Source organism: Mirounga leonina, unplaced genomic scaffold (genome assembly GCF_011800145.1).
Source record: "Mirounga leonina isolate KUSES-001 unplaced genomic scaffold, KU_Mleo_1.0 Mir_82, whole genome shotgun sequence".
In the NCBI taxonomy this organism is placed as follows: Eukaryota; Metazoa; Chordata; class Mammalia; order Carnivora; family Phocidae; genus Mirounga; species Mirounga leonina.
Window position 1 is genome coordinate 4,054,484 of NW_023270825.1, and position 5,756 is coordinate 4,060,239.

At 47.7% G+C, this 5,756-nt stretch overlaps 1 long non-coding RNA gene across 1 annotated transcript; it reads right to left on the reverse strand.

Moving 5' to 3' along the window:
* Positions 1-719: 719 nt before the first annotated feature.
* LOC118002044 lies at positions 720-5,237 on the reverse strand. Its single transcript, XR_004676929.1, has 4 exons — positions 5,185-5,237; positions 4,483-4,574; positions 1,770-1,827; positions 720-1,679 (listed from the first exon to the last, which is right to left on the reverse strand). It is a non-coding gene; the product is annotated as an uncharacterized LOC118002044 (long non-coding RNA).
* Positions 5,238-5,756: the final 519 nt, after the last annotated feature.

A 5,756-nucleotide genomic window follows, 5' to 3' on the forward strand; every position in this document is an offset into this window, starting at 1 on the left:
TGTCCCATGTCCAAGATGACTTCATACAGGACAGGCTTACCAAATAAGCTTTCTTCACTAGTGAGTCTCCAGGGAAGGAGGGGTTAACAGTGACCAGAAAACCACTGTCTCCCCTACAAGGTCAGCATCATTCCTGGGAATTCTGGGCCGGGTGACATTGTCACACATAAAGCACTTGTCATGGGGTACACACTCCGTTTCCTTACCGTGGACAGGCACCAGATGAAACGTGCCCTTGTGGAGTTTTTCCCAAGAAGAATTTAGTACTGAAAGGAGATTGGCCATGTAATACTCATCATAAATAAAATGAACACACCATGGACAACCTCCATTCGAGTACCTGACTAAGGTGCTAGCTTCTGGCACGTCCCAGACAGCAGGCCTAAGGACGGAAGGGGTACGGAGTGAGGATGCTGGCGACACCAAGAGGGGGATGCGCGCTGTGCGGGCTGGCCCCATTCAGCTGGGCCCCGCCGGCAGATGCGGACCCACTGCCCCTTACTTGAAATTAGCGCCCATTCCAGGAAGCCATGCAGGGAGGGACAGGCTGCGGGGCATCACCTGTTACACATGAGGAGACAGCACAGGGATGACTTCCTGTCAAACACGGAGAGACTCGACGACGAGACTACCGCCTTTTCAGGGAGACTGGCGTCGTGCGTAAGTGGTAACCCCAGAGCGGGGCGGGGACGCAGGCGGCACACACGTGGGAAGACCCGCACGTGCTCAAGACCATCCAGTCAAGAGTGTGGATGCCAAGTCGAGTCCCTGAAGCTGGCAGCACCCCAGGGTGCCTGAAGGCTAGTTTTGATATGTAAAAAAAGGGCAGCCATGTAAGATCTGTCAGGAAATAAAGTGAGTACATCACGGAAGACCCGTCTTCAAGGGCTGCCAACAAGCTTTGGGAAGAAAAGCCCCACTTTTCCCAAGATGCCACCGCCTCCACGAATCTACACTCTATACACACTCTATAGTCAGCTCTGGTCCATGGTTCCCCCACCCCCCGCCACTGACCCCGGAGAGGAATGGACACTGAGGTCTCACCCTGAAGTAGGACCCTGCCCCAAACAGCCCTCCACAACAGGCTTTGGTATGAAAAATAGGTGAACTATGTATGATTAGCATAAATAAAGCAAAGGCAACATGGATAACCCAACTTCAAGGACTGTAGATTCGTGCCAACCAGTTGCCAATTCCTCTTCTCCAAAGTTGGCCTTCCCCAGGAAGTCCCCCTAAGGACACAGCGAACACGGAGAGTTAGCAGAATGAGAGCCATGCAGGAAGTACACGTGCCATGCTCAGTCGTCCCATCATAGACCCTGAAGTAGCCCAGAGGTCAACACCTTCGCGGTGCTTGGCACGGTATCTCAGAAGCACTTCTGGGGGATTTGAATGTGGAAAGGTCAAGTGCAAGAGAAGTCACTATTCTGATCACAGCAAGGAACACTTCCCCCTTTCCCATCAGCATCACAACTGATAGTAGGGATCCTTTCTTCACACAGCCTTGTGTCCAGGAAGCCCTCCAAAGCTGGAGTTCATCCCAAGGAAGCTGACTTCGCAATATTGATTGTTAAAAAAAACTACAGTGTGGGATACAGATGTTATCATGCATGGTATGACACTGACCTCAGAATTATGGCCTCATCTCCAAAGGTGGCCTTAACTTCTAAGAAGTCTCCCTGAGGATAAATTACACACTTAGGGTTAATAGTCCAGTAGACATATGATCAAAAACCAAATCCTCCATTGTTAAAAATAAATTCACATACCTAGCAGATGGTACAGACTCCACGTCCATCCCAGAAGCTGGAACTGCAACGAGGCATCCTGCCAAGGTGGAAGATTATACTGTGAAGGGGGCATCCAGGTAGGATTCATTTTAAATAGGCAAGTACAAGAGCAAATGACAACAGAGACTTCCAGATAAGATGGCAGCGTGGGGCCAGATCAGAGATTTTTTTTTTTTCCTCCTCCAAGAAACCCAAGAAAAGGCCAACACATAGAAAAGTACTCATAGAAATAATAGAGGAAAATATCTTTGAAACAAAGGAACGACTAGCTATGAATCAAGAAGGCATAATATGATTCAGAAGAGTTGATAAAGAAAACTAGTGACTGAGTCAGATCCTAGTACTGAGCTAACAGAGAACCCTCTCCTCCACAAAGGCAGAGAAATGATGAATAAAACACAGCCACAGCCAAAATCAACTGGTAAATAAATGCACAGCTAAAAGGAATGAAAGGAAGGGAAACGATCTGCTGCCAATGAAGAGAGAATTTAATTCAGAGTGACAAGTTTGCAACCTGCCACCAACGAGACCTAAGGGACCCTGCACTGGAGACTCAAAGAGTCTGTGGTCATACTGTCCAAGCAGAACAGGGGATGTGACCTTGGGCCCGAGAAGTGTGGAGATCTGGAAGAGAAAGGAGAGCTAGAACACTATGCGGGCCCAGAGAAATGACAAAAGAGTGTGCTTCCGTCTAGGCTGTGGATGGAATGACTTCTCCTGTGAGCAACAAAGCTCCAGGACAAAGATGTGGTGAGGACTTATACCAGCCATCAGGTGTGAGAATCTTTAAGCCAACAATTGAGTAGGAAAACTGGTCCAACTGGTGAAAGCCTTGGGGTTCCAGACAGAACCAAACACAGAGCCGTAATGTCACAATCTTTTGCAAAGGGAACAAAACAGAAACACTTTAATTCCCACTGATGATAGTATCACTACAAAAAGCTACAGAAACCCATGAAGAAAAGCACTATCAGGAGTCAACAGACTCAACAAAGAGAAGGACTTGTACCCCTCAAGTTGAAAGAAAGTAACAGTAAGTATCTTTAAAGTGACTAAGGTGATTAAAAAGAGCTACAAATCACAGGGCCACAAGAACATCTGAAAAAACAGGCAGACAAGGTATTAGGAGCAATGGTCAGACATTCTCAGAGATGAAAGACCTCACAGACTATGGTCCACCCAAAGTCTTTCTAACAAAGTATATGAAGATCCACCAGACAATACAGTCCAGCCAAGCAGGAGTTACGTAGAGAGGCGCCATCAAAAGAGCTAGTGAAATACTAAATGTAGCAGACAGTGGAGCAGTATCCACAAAGCTCTAAGAAAAAAAAAAGAGAAAGTAGGCTGAGAATTTTATACCTAGCTAAGTTGTCCCTTATGTCTAAAAGCAAGAGACAGAGATTCTCAAATGTGCAAGGACTGAGCAATAGTGTCTATGAGTATTCTTGAAGAAACAATGATAAAATCCATTCCATTGAGAGATGAATTAAAATGAAAAACTCCAGAATAGAGAAGGCTTAGTTTAAGAAAAAACAAAACAAAACAACTGGTGGTCAGTAATGAATCCATTTAAATATAAAACTATGATTAAACACCTGCAAGAATCGTGGTTATAGAACAAAATGCAAAAATCTATAATGGGAAAATTACATTGTAAAAAGCAGGAGGTGGATCAAAATGTAAGAATGCTGGTTTCCTTATATTTCACAACTAGCAGTGAAATTGAAACAATTAAAAACATGATGATCCAAACCAGCTGACATTTTACACAATAATTTTCCTTCATATTAGAGGGATCTTTTAGGAATGAATACTTCTTGTGGTAGAGCAAGAGACCTTTATCAATTCTTCCAATTTTCTTCGGCTTACTTTTTATATTAAATTTGAGTAAAATTAGAGTTAACCTTTTTAATAAAAAGATCAGGTACGGTGTGATCTCATATTTATAAAATATTTTTCTCTTTGTCTAAATAGACGTTTCTATTTGCATATTTGCCCAGACAGGTATTTGAAATTTCTGCAGTGCTGATGGTTATTTCTGGGTGCACAGAGAATTGGGCAATTTTCTCCCCTCTTTATTTACATTTTTCCACATTGCTTGAATTTTTATTATGAGCATGTGTCATTTTCATAAATACGGCATTATGGTAAAATATTCTTTTTGGAAAGAAAAAACAAGAAATTGAAAACAGAACTGCCCTCTGTCCTCAAATTTCGTACACTTTCCAGGTCAGTAGATGTAGTGAATCACCCGTTCGCTTAGCCCAGAAAAACTGCTGAGACCAATACCCTTCCTGACTTTGCCAGTATATCTAAGGAATCCTCCCTCGAAGACAAGATTTAGCACCGAAAGAGAAGGCAGCTGTCTACTTTTCTTTAGAACACAAAAAGCAATCCAGAAGCATCCTGAACACCCCTACTCCCTCAGTCACTTAGGGTCCTAGATCACATGCTTCTCACCCCAAATTGGCAAGGTCCTCCATGAACGGACTGAACAAGGATAAGGAGCACTAGGGGCAAACTAGCCACTAATTCCCGAGGGGCCTGCTGCAGGTTCAAGAACATTGGCATGGGACCCACAGGAGTGTGGCTTCCCCGAGGTTGGCATCAGCTCCAAGGAGACGCCTGATGAGATGTGGTACCGAAAAGAGATCGACCGTGTATTGGGCATCATTAAATAATGCGAACTCACCACGGACAACCTCCCTCCGAGCACCATGAGGTGGCGCTGCTCGCAGCGTCCCTGCATCCACGAGGTCTGGGCAGCTGGGATGGGAGTGGCCTCTGAGGGGTGGACGGGACACTGAGGATGAGGGGACCAAGTGGCTCCATCCCCAAGTCAAACCCGTGCGTTCCGGCCAACTCCTGGTTCACTAACCCGGGATCAGTTGCACAGGAATATACCACTTCCTGCACTCGGCTGCCCATGCAAGCAACACTCAGCAGTGCAAAGTCAGCCACGTGTGGGTCATTGTCAATGAAGCAAAGAGCTCTGGAAAGACCACACGTCTGCAAAGACAGATTAGCCACTGCCTCCTTGATAAGGCTGGAATCACCCTAGGGGAGTTCCCTGGAGGCTGCGAGGCTGCTGCAGGTTAGTAAACCAGGGATCACAGGGGCCGTTTCCTGGTTTCTCCTAAATCCCAAGAACTGACTCATAAAAATGCTTCTCCATGCCCCTCCGACATTGGGTCTGCTAGTGAAAGGAGCTCGCCAGGTGTATTTCAGTGTTAGTTTTTTTAAAAGTTAGGGCTTCCCAACAGCCTCTCTAGCTTATCCTGAAGGCGGTGGTGCCCCAGGAAGTGGCCCTCGGGTCGGCCCGGCCTCTGGGGTTAGTGCATCAGCAGCATGCGTCCCCAGGAAAGCACGGGGCTCAGCCGTCCAGGCACCTTACCTGGGAAACGGCACTGGCTCAGGACGCCTTCCGAGGCAGAATTTGACACTAAAAGAGAGGAGAGCCGTGTATGACTCGCTTTGATGAATCGAATTCATCACGGCCAGCCTCTCTTCAAGTACCATAAGTGAACGCTGGCGAGAATCCATTGCCTCTCCCGCGCAGGCAGCTGCCCTCTCCGGAGCCCTGCAAGGGATGGGCGGGACAACATTGGGTAGTGGGCCGAGTGACATACTACCACTTTAATTGCATGCTCACCCGAGACGCACTTACCCTAAGGCGGGGCGGACCCCGTGAGTCCTCCTGCAAGAGGGGACACCATTCGACGGCCATCACGAAGCAGCACATCGTGGCGCCCCCCCCACCCCGACAGCGCGGAGTACCAGGGCTGCTCCCCAGGGCGGGCCTCGCCTCTGCGGGGTCCTCCTGTGCGGAGACAGGATGCGGCAGGTTAGGGGACCAGCTGCCTCACCCACCGGATGAAACGCGTGCTCGGTGAACAGGTACGCACCCTAGAGAGGAGCTGGCCGGCTCGCGTCAGGTCTCTCATCGGAAGGCAGCATCACGTCCCG